The sequence below is a fragment of the Papaver somniferum genome, chromosome 10 (genome assembly GCF_003573695.1).
Source record: "Papaver somniferum cultivar HN1 chromosome 10, ASM357369v1, whole genome shotgun sequence".
Classification (NCBI taxonomy): Eukaryota; Viridiplantae; Streptophyta; class Magnoliopsida; order Ranunculales; family Papaveraceae; genus Papaver; species Papaver somniferum.
The window spans coordinates 119869290-119883738 of record NC_039367.1 but is presented as its reverse complement, the minus strand read 5'-3'; positions in this window follow the sequence as shown (position 1 = coordinate 119883738).

The window sequence follows — 14449 nt, the reverse complement described above, 5'->3', positions numbered from 1 at the left end:
AAAAAAAAAAAAAAAAAAAAAAAAAAAAAAAAAAAAAAAAAAAAAAAAAAAAAAAAAAAAAAAAAAAAAAAAAAAAAAAAATTCAAGTATTTATCAATTCCATCATCTCTTGTTCCAAAAATAAAAGAGAATAGTAAATGTAAATAAGAGTCATGTAAATAGTCTTTTGTTGTTTCATTGTAATAAGCAAGGAGGGTGTATGCCATTGATGTACAACGCGAGTAATTGTGAAATACCTCCAACTCATTCACAATTCTCGTAAAGTCCGGACAGCTAGCTAGATTTCGACCTCAGTTCTTAGCCTGAGAAACTATCTCTTGGTGATTAGTAGTCATAACTTCAGATCTTTCTTTACACATGTGTAGATACACTTTACACTCTTATCACATGTCTTTATTTGTTATCAGTGCTAGGATTGTGCCTTGATAGCTAGATTGACATCTCCATTTTGCTGTGAGCTTCTACTGTCTTGCACATGTCACGTTTGATGGAATATGAGCTTATATTTTGTCCTTAGGTTTTGTAGGCACACCTCTGGTAAACCTTCACGAGACTTCAACTCGTCCACTAGGGACACTTAGTGGTTTAAAAGGCTTAGTGCATACGCTAAATGCATTCGAGAGACCAGCGACAGTGGTATAGTTAGGATTTCCTTAGTTTGTTTTTACTTGAGGACAAGTAAAATTCAGGTTTGGGGGTATTTGATGAGTGCCAAATATTGTATATATTTATCCCTTTTTGTTGGCATTTAACTCATCTTTTGCGCATTAATTCTACATTTTATCCCATATTCTGTATTTTCATTGTTTTCAAGAATAAATATTTTTATTAATTAATTTTGCATTTTTAGGTAATAAATAAAGTTCGGATGAGTCGCGGAGCGAAAAGAGCAGAAAAGTAGTGAAAAGCCGGGAGGAATTACGCAAGGAAGCCGCGAAGAATGGTGCGCACAACCTCATTTTCCACACACAAAAGCGCCTCCGTTCTCAGCCATCAGATCAGTTCTCGGGAGCATCCGACGGTCGCTCCTTCATAGAGCATCAAAATCTGAAGTCTTTGCCGAGCACCACAGCGCTGAAATTCCAAGCCTTCAGATTAGATGGTAGTTGAATCCAGCGGTCACCTCATCACTGTGCATCAAATCCTGATGGTTCCGCCCAACACTACAGCACCTAACCTAATCTAGCACCGTTGACTTCGTTGTGTTCCGCATCCAACGGTCGCTACAAACTGCTTCTCTCTTAGACGTCCGATCTACCTACCATCGTCACATCCTACGGACCAGATAGCTGCTCATCAACTTCAGATAATCCCGCCTCACACCAGAACATCCCATACCCTAAAACTATCGAACCAACCTCATTCTTCCTCTTCCCTTCTCTTTCTTTTCCTTCTCCTTCACCCGACAGTTGCAGAGCTCTGCAACTGCAACTCCTGCCCCTGCCATGCCGCCAACACCATCACCTCCACAGTTCTGCCACCACCACCCCATCCCAAGTTTCTCTCTTGTCTCGTTTTTAGCATCAAACTAGGTGCTACAAGCTAGAACAGTGAGAAGCTAGGGTTACATAATCGCAAAGGGGACAAAACTTGAAGAGACAGGAGCAGAAGAAGAAGATAAAGCATGGGTATGAACTTAATCGCAGAGGGGACAACGAAATCAGTGAGTAATTTTGGGAATTTGAGAAAACCCTAATTTCAATTTAGGGTTTCGAAAAATTAGGGTTTGTTGTAAACTATAAATATGGATGTTGTTGCCACTGTTAAAACTTGTTCTTGGACTAGCCAAGTTTCCACCCAATTTGGGTTAGCCTAATTTCAATTGTTCTTGCACTGTTAATTGTCCTGTTAAATTTCAGTTTCAACTGTTAGTTGCATTTTCACCCTTAGTTGCATTTGTTGTCATGTTAGTTTGCCATTGTTAAATGTTTGTTTGTGTGTGTTCATGTTAGACTCTCTTGTTACTGTTAAATGTGTTCTTGTTAATGCACTGTTAATGTTAATGTGTGATGCTCCTGTTGTTAGTTAGACTCATTGTTGTGTCACTGTGAATGCTATGTTTAGTATAATATTTGTCATGTTCTAAATCACCTTGCTAGGGACTAGATGAAGCTCTATTGTCTTATTGTGTAGTACATTGATCACATTGTTCTAGAAGGCTAAACAAGTTTAGGACAATACTGAACTTAGCTCATCATCACCTCACTTTCACAATGTATGCCAAGTATGCTTTGTAGTTAGGTTCATGAGCTGCTGATAAGCTGCAACTCAAGCTGAAGTCATAATCCCTTGACTAGTTGTGCTGTAGAAAGACAATTAGTGCTTTGGAAATAATACCATAGTTGTGTTTAACTTCCTATAGGAAAATACACAGTAAAAATTAGAGTGAATTCAACCCCTAGTTCCCATCCATAAATCCATTTTCAACTGTTAGTCTTGTTTCCCTCCACTTGTTTGGTTTACCTGCATTTTCTGTTTTGCATTTTCACTGCTTACTTGCTTTCCCTGCTGCATTTCTTCTATTGCTGCAACTGCTGCTGCAGTACTTGTGCTGCTGCACTGTTTTTCCCTCTTCTTGGCCTTGTGCTGTTTTGCCACTTCTTTGCCTGCTGCTCTGCCAAAGTGCTGCTGCTGCCCCTTCTTCTCCTGCAGCCAAGCCAATTCTTCTGTTGCTGCTGCCTTTCTGCAGCTGCTGCTGCCAAACTGCTGCAGCTCTTGCTCCTGCTGCTTGCTTTGCTCTCCATTTACTAAGCCCAACCATCTGAGCCCAACTCACAGTTCACTTCCAAAAACCCAGAGAACAATTTGAGCCCAACTGTAAGACCAAGGCCAAAGCCTAGTGAAATGTTAATCCCAAGTCATAGTTGAACTGTTGAGCCCAAAGCTCAATCCAGTTTCTAGAACCAAAGCCCATTTGCACTTTAAATATAACTGAGCCCATGCTCAGTTCATTTTATGTTTAACAAACCACTAAGCCCAATTCATTCAAAGGGCATTCAAACCCATTAGCACTCAAAACCCCATTTAAGCCAAAAGGCTTCTAAACCCAAAGCAAATCTAGGAACCCAATTAGCTAAAACACTTCCGAAACACACCCAATCTCTGTGGATCGACCCGTACTTGCATGAGCTACAACTGACGACCGTGCACTTGCGGTATTACTGTAGGCCCGTTTTTATCGCATCATTTTTATACACTCTTCCGGGTGACTTCATGGCGATTTATCATACAACAACGAAGATCTATACAAGGAACCGTGGAACTTCATCAACAAAAAGGTATGTGGAGACTTGAACTTATCTATCACTCAAAAGTCTATCTCTTCTATCTCCTACTTATTATGAGACAAAATTCGTATGCTATATAGACTAGATCATACACATTTGACATTTCGAGCTGAGTATTCATTGCTTATCTTTTATCTCGAAATCGTGTGTTGGTAAAGCGTTTCGCTTTGATCAAGTTTATCTTCACCTAGTGACGAAAGTCATGAAAAGTTTCAATCACTTTGAGAATTGCTCTGACGTGAATCGGTCTGTGAATAACGGCTACATAACGTCCTCTGATAATGTCTCAATGATTGAAATAAGAGTTTAGATTACATAACCATGTATTCCTTGAACCTAAGTTTTCTAACTTTGTTGATCAAGAGAAATCGGGAGTATTGTGGAATTGGCTTGCCAAGTACACGAACTGTCGGAAGTTCTCGACCGAGAATTTCTGCTGGGATTTTCCAAATACTCGATTGTGTGCTTAATCCGCGAACTCAGTCCGCGAACCCAGTCCGTGAAGTGGCGGAAGTTCTCTTTCCGAGAATTTCTGCTGAGTTTGGAAAACTCAACCGATTAACTTATGTCCGCGATCTTGTTTGTGAACTTAAGAGGTTATGATCTAAAGATGGGCTCTGAACATGAAACATTAAATTACTAAGGAATGCTTTATGCAAACCGTGGCTATAATGTTCATGAGCCGATTCAATCGAATCGAATCATCTTTGCTTCAATCGTGTCTTGTGTAGTTACATAAGATCTCATAGCAATTGAACAACTCTGTAACTAGTTCATTTGAGTCAATTGAACTAGTTATGGTGAATAAGAAAAAGGTTAATATGAAATGCTCATATGGTTAACCTTTTGGGTTACTATGTTGAACCAACACACACGTACATGTTTGGGCATGGTTTTCACGAACCCAGTAAACGTCTACCCAAGTGTGTGTGACAAGCTAAGTTTTCGATCTAATGGTTGAGAAATATTAGCTTGAATCTAAATCAGGTTTTCATCTTACGGTGAATAAGGACTGCTTTGTAACTAAGGCAAAACCATGATTTGAAGGCTATATAAAGGAGACATCTAGCATTGTGCAAAACTAATCCCCACACGTCTGTGTGCTACTAGTGCGCCCGCTAGAGTCGATCTCCATTAACCTTTGATTTTCTTCTCTAAAATCAGGTTAACGACTTAAAGACTTCATTGGGATTGTGAATCCAGACCGATACTACTTTATCGTAGTTGTGTGATCTGATCTTGCATCTTCTATCGTACGAGTACAATCGATTGATTGGCTTGAGATCGTGAGAGTTCTCCGATAGGCAAGATAAAGAAGTCACAAACATCTTCGTCTCACTGTTTGTGATTCCTCGACAATCCGCTTGTGTAGTCAGGAAGGATTGTAGAGAGGTGATTAATTAATCTAGGATGTGCTTCGGGAATATAAGATCGGATTATCAGTTGGTTCCTGTTTCCTTGATTTTATATCTAATGACGAAACAAAACCTAGGGTTTATCTGTGGGAGACAGATTTATCCTTTTATAGAATTTTGTGTGAGACAGATCTGTTTATTATCAAGTCTGTGATTTTGGGTTACAATTGTTAGAGCATAGCTTGGTCAACCTCGCATGCGTTGCTATATCAAGCATGTTTGTCAATGTTAGTGATCAAAACTATAAGTCTTGATTTCTAGCCTACATAGCTAAGTCTCGGACTAGGATAGAAAAGTGTAGTTGAGCTCAAGGACTTCATGGAGATTCATCATACAACGACGAAGATCTATACAAGGAACCGTGGAACTTCATCAACAAAAAGGTATGTGGAGACTTGAATTTATCTATCACTCAAAAGTCTATCTCTTATATCTCCTACTTCTTATGAGACAAAAGTCGTATGCTATATAGACTAGATCATACACATTTGACATTTCGAGCTGAGCATTCATTGCTTATCTTTTATCTCGAAATCGTGTGTTGGTAAAGTGTTTCGCTTTGATCAAGTTTATCTTCACCTAGTGACGAAAGTCATGAAAAGTTTCAATCACTTTGAGAATTGCTCTGACGTGAATCGGTCTGTGAATAACGTCTACATAACGTCCTCTGAGAATGTCTCAATGATTGAAATAAGAGTTTAGATTACATAACCATGTATTCCTTGAACCGAAGTTTTCTAACTTTGTTGATCAAGAGAAATCAGGAGGATTGTGGAATTGGCTTGCCAAGTACGCGAACTGTCGGAAGTTCTCGACCGAGAATTTCTGCTGGGATTTTCCAAATAATCGATTGTGTGCTTAATCCGCGAACTCAGTCCGCGAACCCAGTCCATGAAGTGGCGGAAGTTCTCTTTCCGAGAATTTCTGCTGAGTTTGGAAAACTCAACCGATTAACTTATGTCCGCGAACTTGTTTGTGAACTTAAGAGGTTATGATCTAAAGATGGGCTCTGAACATGAAACATTAAATTACTAAGGAATGCTTTATGCAAACCGTGGCTATAATGTTCATGAGCCGATTCAATCGAATCGAATCATCTTTGCTTCAATCATGTCTTGTGTAGTTATAGTTACATAAGATCTCATAGCAATTGAACAACTCTGTAACTAGTTCATTTGAGTCAATTGAACTAGTTATGGTGAATAAGAAAAAGGTTAATATGAAATGCTCATATGGTTAACCTTTTGGGTTACTATGTTAAACCAACACACACGTACATGTTTGGGCATGGTTTTCACGAACCCAGTAAACGTCTACCCAAGTGTGTGTGACAAGCTAAGTTTTCTATCTAATGGTTGAGAAATATTAGCTTGAATCTAAATCAGGTTTTCATCTTACGGTGAATAAGGACTGCTTTGTAACTAAGGCAAAACCATGATTTGAAGGCTATATAAAGGAGACATCTAGCATTGTGCAAAACTAATCCCCACACGTCTGTGTGCTACTAGTGCGCCCGCTAGAGTCGATCTCCATTAACCTTTGATTTTCTTCTCTAAAATCAGGTTAACGACTTAAAGACTTCATTGGGATTGTGAATCCAGACCGATACTACTTTATCGTAGTTGTGTGATCTGATCTTGCATCTTCTATCGTACGAGTACAATCGATTGATTGGCTTGAGATCGTGAGAGTTCTCCGATAGGCAAGATAAAGAAGTCACAAACATCTTCGTCTCACTGTTTGTGATTCCTCGACAATCCGCTTGTGTAGTCAGGAAGGATTGTAGAGAGGTGATTAATTAATCTAGGATGTGCTTCGGGAATATAAGATCGGATTATCAGTTGGTTCCTGTTTCCTTGATTTTATATCTAATGACGAAACAAAACCTAGGGTTTATCTGTGGGAGACAGATTTATCCTTTTATAGAATTTTGTGTGAGACAGATCTGTTTATTATCAAGTCTGTGATTTTGGGTTACAATTGTTAGAGCATAGCTTGGTCAACCTCGCATGCGTTGCTATATCAAGCATGTTTGTCAATGTTAGTGATCAAAACTATAAGTCTTGATTTCTAGCCTACATAGCTAAGTCTCGGACTAGGATAGAAAAGTGTAGTTGAGCTCAAGGACTTCATGGCTATTCATCATACAACGACGAAGATCTATACAAGGAACCGTGGAACTTCATCAACAAAAAGATATGTGGAGACTTGAACTTATCTATCACTCAAAAGTCTATCTCTTCTATCTCCTACTTCTTATGAGACAAAAGTCGTATGCTATATAGACTAGATCATACACATTTGACATTTCGAGCTGAGAATTTATTGTTTATCTTTTATATCGAAATCATGTGTTGGTAAAGCGTTTCGCTTTGATCCAGTTTATCTTCACCTAGTGACGAAAGTCATGAAAGTTCCAATCACTTTGAGAATTGCTCTGACGTGAATCGGTCTGTGAATAACGGCTACATAACATCCTCTAAGAATGTCTCAATGATTGAAATGAGAGTTTAGATTACATAACCATGTATTCCTTGAACCGAAGTTTTCGAACTTTGTTGATCAAGAGAAATTGGGAGGATTATGGAATTGGCATGCCAAGTCCGCGAACTCAGTCTGACAATTCTGCTGGATTTTCCAAAACTTGTTTGTGTGCTAAGTCCGCGAACTCAGTCCACGAACCCAGTCCGCGAACTGGCGGAAGTTCTCTTTCCGAGAATTTCTGCTGAGTTTGGAAAACTCAACCGATTAACTTAAGTCCGCGAACTTGTTTATGAACCTAAGAGGTTATGATCTAAAGATGTGCTTTGAACATGAAACATTAAATTACTAAAGAATGATTTATGCAAACCGTGGCTATAATGTTCATGAGCCGATTTAATCGAATCGAATCATCTTTGTTTCAATTGTATCTTGTGTAGTTACATAAAATCTCATAGCAATTGAACAAATCTTTAACTAGTTCATTTGAGTCAATTGAACTAGTTATGGTGAAAAAGAACAAGGTTAATATGAAATGCTCATATGGTTAACCTTTTGGGTTACTATGTTGAACCAACATACACGTACACGTTTGGGCATGGTTTTCACGAACCTAGTAAACGTCTACCCAAGTGTGTGTGACAAGCTAAGTTTTCGATCTAACGGTTGAGAAATATTAGCTTGAATCTAAATCAGGTTTTCATCTAACAGTGAATAAGGATTGCTTTGTAACTAAGGCAAAACCCTGATTTGAAGGCTATATAAAGGAGACATCTAGCATTGTGCAAAACTAATCCCCACACGTCTGTGTGCTACTAGTGCGCCCGCTAGAGTCGATCTCCATTAACCTTTGATTTTCTTCTCTAAAATCAGGTTAACGACTTAAAGACTTCATTGGGATTGTGAAGCTAGACCGATACTACTTTATCGTAGTTGTGTGATCTGATCTTGCATCTTCTATCGTACGAGTACAATCGATTGATTGGCTTGAGATCGTGAGAGTTCTCCGATAGGCAAGATAAAGAAGTCACAAACATCTTCGTCTCACTGTTTGTGATTCCTCGACAATCCGCTTGTGTAGTCAGGAAGGATTGTAGAGAGGTGATTAATTAATCTAGGATGTGCTTCGGGAATATAAGATCGGATTATCAGTTGGTTCCTGTTTCCTTGATTTTATATCTAAAGACGGAACAAAACCTAGGGTTTATCTGTGGGAGACAGATTTATCCTTTTATAGAATTTTGTGTGAGACAGATCTGTTTATTATCAAGTCTGTGATTTTGGGTTACAATTGTTAGAGCATAGCTCAGTCAACCTCGCATGCGTTGCTATCTCAAGCATGTTTGTCAATCTTAGTGATCAAAATTATAAGTCTTGATTTCTAGCCTACATAGCTAAGTCTCGGACTAGGATAGAAAAGTGTAGTTGAGCTCAAGGACTTCATGGAGATTCATCATACAACGACGAAGATCTATACAAGGAACCGTGGAACTTCATCAACAAAAAGGTATGTGGAGACTTGAATTTATCTATCACTCAAAAGACTATCTCTTATATCTCCTACTTCTTATGAGACAAAAGTCGTATGCTATATAGACTAGATCATACACATTTGACATTTCGAGCTGAGCATTCATTGCTTATCTTTTATCTCGAAATCGTGTGTTGGTAAAGCGTGTCGCTTTGATCAAGTTTATCTTCACCTAGTGACGAAAGTCATGAAAAGTTTCAATCACTTTGAGAATTGCTCTGAAGTGAATTGGTCTGTGAATAACGGCTACATAGTGTCCTCTGAGAATGTCTCAATGATTGAAATAAGAGTTTAGATTATATAACCATGAATTCCTTGAACCGAAGTTTTCGAACTTTGTTGATCAAGAGAAATCGGGATGATTGTGAAATTGGCTTGCCAAGTACGCGAAACTAGTTCGCTGACTCAGTCCGCGAACTGTCGGAAGTTATCGACCGAGAATTTCTGCTGGGATTTTCCAAATACTCGTTTGTGTGCTTAGTCCGTGAACTGGCAGAAGTTCTCTTTCCGAGAATTTCTGCTGAGTTTGGAAAACTTAACACATTAACTTAAGTCCGCAAACTTGTTTGTGAACTTAAGAGGTTATGATCTAAAGATGTTCTCTGAACATGAAACATTAAATTACTAAGGAATGCTTTATGCAAGCCGTGGCTATAATGTTCATGACCCGATTCAATCGAATCGAATCATCTTTGCTTCAATTGTGTCTTGTGTAGTTACATAAGATCTCATAGCAATTGAATAACTCTGTAACTAGTTCATTTGAGTCAATTGAACTAGTTATGCTGAAGAAGAACAAGGTTAATATGAAATGCTCATATGGTTAACCTTTTGGGTTACTATGTTGAACCAACACACAAGTACACGTTTGGGCATTGTTTTCACGAACCCAGTAAACGTCTACCCAAGTGTGTGTGACAAGCTAAGTTTTCTATCTAATGGTTTAGAAATATTAGCTTGAATCTAAATCAGGTTTTCATCTTACGGTGAATAAGGATTGCTTTGTAACTAAGGCAAAACCCTGATTTGAAGGCTATATAAATGAGACATCTAGCATTGTGAAAAACTAATCCCCACAGGTCTGTGTGCTACTAGTGCGCCCGCTAGATTCGTTCTCCATCAACCTTTGATTTTCTTCTCTAAAATCAGGTTAACGACTTAAAGACTTCATTGGGATTGTGAAGCCAGACCGATACTACTTTATCGTAGTTGTGTGATCTGATCTTGCATCTTCTATCGTACGAGTACAATTGATTGATTGGCTTGGGATCGTGAGAGTTCTCCGATAGGCAAGATAAAGAAGTAACAAACATCTTCGTCTCACTGTTTGTGATTCCTCGACAATCCGCTTGTGTAGTCAGGATGGATTGTAGAGAGTTGATTGATTAATCTAGGCTGTTCTTCGGGAATATAAAGACCGGATTATCAATTGGTTCATGTTACCTTGATTTTATATCTAAAGACGGAACAAAAACTAGGGTTTACCTGTGGGAGACAGATTTATCCATTTATAGACTTTTCTGTGTGAGACAGATCTATTCATTATCAAGTCTGTGATTTTGGGTTACAACTCTTGGTTGTGGGTGAGATCATCTAAGGGAATAAAGTGCGCAGTATCCTACTGGGATCAGAGGCGTAGGAGTACAACTGTACCTTGTATCAGTGGGAGATTGATAGGGGTTCAACTATATCCCAGTCTGAAGTTAGTTTGCAGTAGGCTAGTGTCTGTAGCGGCTTAATAAAGTGTGTATTCAATCTGGACTAGTCTCGGGGTTTTTCTGCATTTGCGGTTTCCTCGTTAACAAAATTTCTGGTATCTGTGTTATTTCTTTTCCGCATTATATTTTATATAATTTAAATAATATAGGTTGTGCGTTTGTGATCATCAACTTCTCTAATCCAACCTTCGGTTGTTGATTGTAGTTGATTGATCCTTGGACATTGGTCTTTGGTACCGTCCAAGTTATCTCTCTTTGATAAAGACTCGCAGATTTCTATTTGCTTGAGTAAAGATCAAATCGAGAGATTGAGATAATAACTCCTTGAGATACTTTCTATCTATATTGAGTTTGACTGTCTAGTTGATTCTCTAGCAAAGTATTTCGGAGTTAGTCCATACAGATTGCTAATCGAAATATTGGGTGGTGTTGTTAGACCCCCGCCTTTTCAATTGGTATCAGAGCAGGCAAACACGTTTAAGACCTAACAAGTCCGTGTTTGTAGCGATCTGATTATATGGACCATAAAGTCTCAATTAACGCTTCACCAGGAGTTAAAAACAACCGCCACACTTTCTCCATGAATACCTCTTTTGGAAAAGTGTTAGTTCATGATCCATGTTCTGTTTCTACCTTTGCATTCTATGCTGTTTCCGAAACAAGTAAGTCCTCAAACTTTTCATGGGCTGATGTGTGTTGTTCTATTGGTAATCGGTTCAATAAATCTTTGATAACAGAAAGGATCAAGAACTTTGTAAAATGAAGTATTAGATCTGACAAACATCTCCTGTCAACTGCTGCTTCTAATGATTTTATGGAAGAAAAATCTCTTTGTGTCAACGCTTTGAATGCGTCTATTGGATGTGATGAAACAGCTCTTACGGCAGAAACATCCATATACTCAAAGTCTGATTCAGAGATTGAGTCTGACACAAAGATTTTTGAATTCTTGAATAAAGAGGTCCTTCAAGAAAATCTTCAATTAAAAGCTTCATTGAAGAAACTATAATCACTAATCCAGATGAAAGAGCTTGAGATAGATTGTCTTAATGATCAACTCACCAGAACCATTGGTCTAAAGGAAAAAGAGATTAATACCCTCAAAAATGATCTACAACGATTGTCTGGAAGTTCTGGTAAAATCTCAGCAATGTTATTTGGTCAGAAATCCTTTGGAGACACTAATGGTTTAGGATTCAAGAGCAAGACAACAGGTATTGTCAAATCTGTTCCTAAGTATCATGGAAAAACAAAGGCTGGCAGTTGTGATAAACAGAAGGTACTCCAACAAGATAAAGGATCACCGGCTTGTTCGTTTTGTGGAAATGCAAATCATGTTCAAAACTCGTGTTGGAGGTTTAAGCAGAGGAACAAAAGAATTTCTAAAATACAAGAGAGCATGCAAAATTTGAATCTGGATAATCAAAGGTTGTGCAAAACCAATGTTTCCATAAACAGAAGGAGGAAACCTATTCATGCAACAAGCCTTGAGCAAGGGGAGCGTCTGACTCACTTGGTCTCTGGTTAAGCTCGGAGACGCCTGCATCCTCATTCTTAGCTTGAGAGGTTGAGGCTATGCATCTTGTGGCTCAATAATGCAGTAGATGCAGTCAACGTACACCGGTGCAAAGGAATCACTTCCTCAAGGATGATAAAGAAGAAGTCTACAATCAAGAGAAAAGGTTCTTCCTCTAACTGTCTCTTTTCTGTTTGTCGTGCTGATAGTCATTTTAGAGAAATGGTGAAAGACTTCATCAATAAGCGAAATGATTTAAAATCTCGAATCATTTCCTCTATGGAAGAAATAAATCACTATGAACAAAGGTTGTCTCTAACCAAGAATACCTTGAGCGATCTAAAAAGGGAACTTAGTGAGTTAACTGATATTTCTGAAGATTTAGAGGAATTGAACGATCCCATAATCAACGGGCTCTTCAATAACAAGAAGGAGTTTCCTGTAGATTCCCTGAGAAAGATCTACAATACCTAGTAAGTCTTCCTTTTGATTAGTTGGAAGAATAACTAGTGTGATGCTTAGCAAAGATTGTGACTACACATAGCTATTTTTGTTTTCATCTTCTTATATTATCTTTTAGGTTTATTGGTTTTAAATTCTAAAAATATTTGGAGGATGATGTTTATTGCAGTATTTTAATGGTTTGTGATATTGCAATATTTTTATGGGATATGTATTGTTTACGTCTGTGAACTTGAAGGTCCCATATTGCAGTCAAAAGTAAAGTCGTTCATGAATCGGTATTCGTATGGATGAAAGGCCGAATGGACTTTTGACATATACAAAAGTTATGCCTATGCAATCATGTATTTGATGGAAAATAGGATAAAATCTTTTTTTCAACAAGGATAAAGTCTATTATGTCGTTGTGATGGAAAATAGAATAAATCCTTGTATGTTATCCACGGTATTGATCTTCATTGATCCATTTTATTATGTTTACCATGAAGGCTCCATTGTGTGTCTTATGTTGAGCACCTTACAACTAAGTCACTTTACCTTGGCTTTGTTGGTTGTTCCATAAGATGTTATATGTCGAGCATTAGGAACTAAATTCATCAACTAGTTTGGTTATTTAGTTAGTACTCCATAAGTCTTCTTTCTTATGTCGAGTACATGTACGGTTAAGGTTGTCATATTCTATGATGAACTTAGTCGGGGTTCCATAAGTTCTCTTATGTTGAGCCCAAAATAATTAAATTGATTACTTTGGTGATTAGTTTGGTTATTTGTATTCCAATTATATTAATTATAAGTTCTCTTGTAATTAATATAGTTGAGTTTTCATATATTCCACAAGTTCTTGTGTTGAGTATATGAAAGGCTACACTATCATGTTCTTTGGTTAATGTAGTCATATATTCCTTAAGGTTTTCCTTATGTTGAGTATTTCAACGGTTAAGTTAGTCATCTCCGTGAGTTTACTTATGTTGAGCACTTTCAATTAAATTGATCACTTTTGAGGTTTGATTTAGTTGCGTATTCCAATTGAATTAATCATGGATTTACTTGTAGTTAATTTGGTTGAGCTTTGGATATAGAAAATCATTCCTATGGTTTTTGGTGTCCAATAAAAAATCCTTTTTTTCTTTCGAAATTAAGGTCGCTCTTGTTGTTCTCTCGGGAATGACATCAAATGGGGGAGAGTTCTTTTGAACTTGTGCTTAATGGTAATATCTTGCGGGGACTGCGGCTGTGGAATTTTATAGGGGTTATCTTGTATCTTAAAACTCCTTGATGAATGCTGTTAGCTTCGGCTATTAGATTGCATCTAAATTCAGTTGGTATGTATTTTTATTTTAGTCATGAAATGTCTTTTGTGGAAATTTCATTATGATCCCACCCTTGTACCTTTGCCAATTTTATTGACAAAAAGGGGAGAAATATTGTAGTTCACACTACAAATACATATGGTTTTCGGATCATTGTGTAAGGGGGAGTGGTTTCCATGATCGAGATGGAGTATTTACTAAGGGGGAGTGATACATATCACCGTAGTATTATTGTTAAAGTAGTGATACAATTCGACTTTGATGTTATATAATAATACTATGACACTGTATAATAATGATCGAGAATCTCGATTTCTCTCATTATTATAGCTACGGATCTTCAAAAACGATGGTGCTAAACTTACAACCTTTGGGATCATTGGAGTACTTGGAAGGACGAAGATTTCAAGGAACGTTGATGATTAGACTATGAGATAGGAGCCACTAAAGTTTATCTTATTTGTATTTCATATGTATTAATAGTTTTGTCACTAAAATTGACAAAGGGGGAGATTGTTAGAGAATATCTCGGTCAACCTCGCATGCGTTGCTATCTCAAGCATGTTTGTCAATGTTAGTGATCAAAACTATAATTCTTGATTTCTAGCCTACATAGATAAGTCTCGGACTAGGATAGAAAAGTGTAGTTGAGCTCAAGGACTTCATGGAGATTCATCATACAACGACGAAGATCTATACAAGGAACCGTGGAACTTCATCAACAAAAAG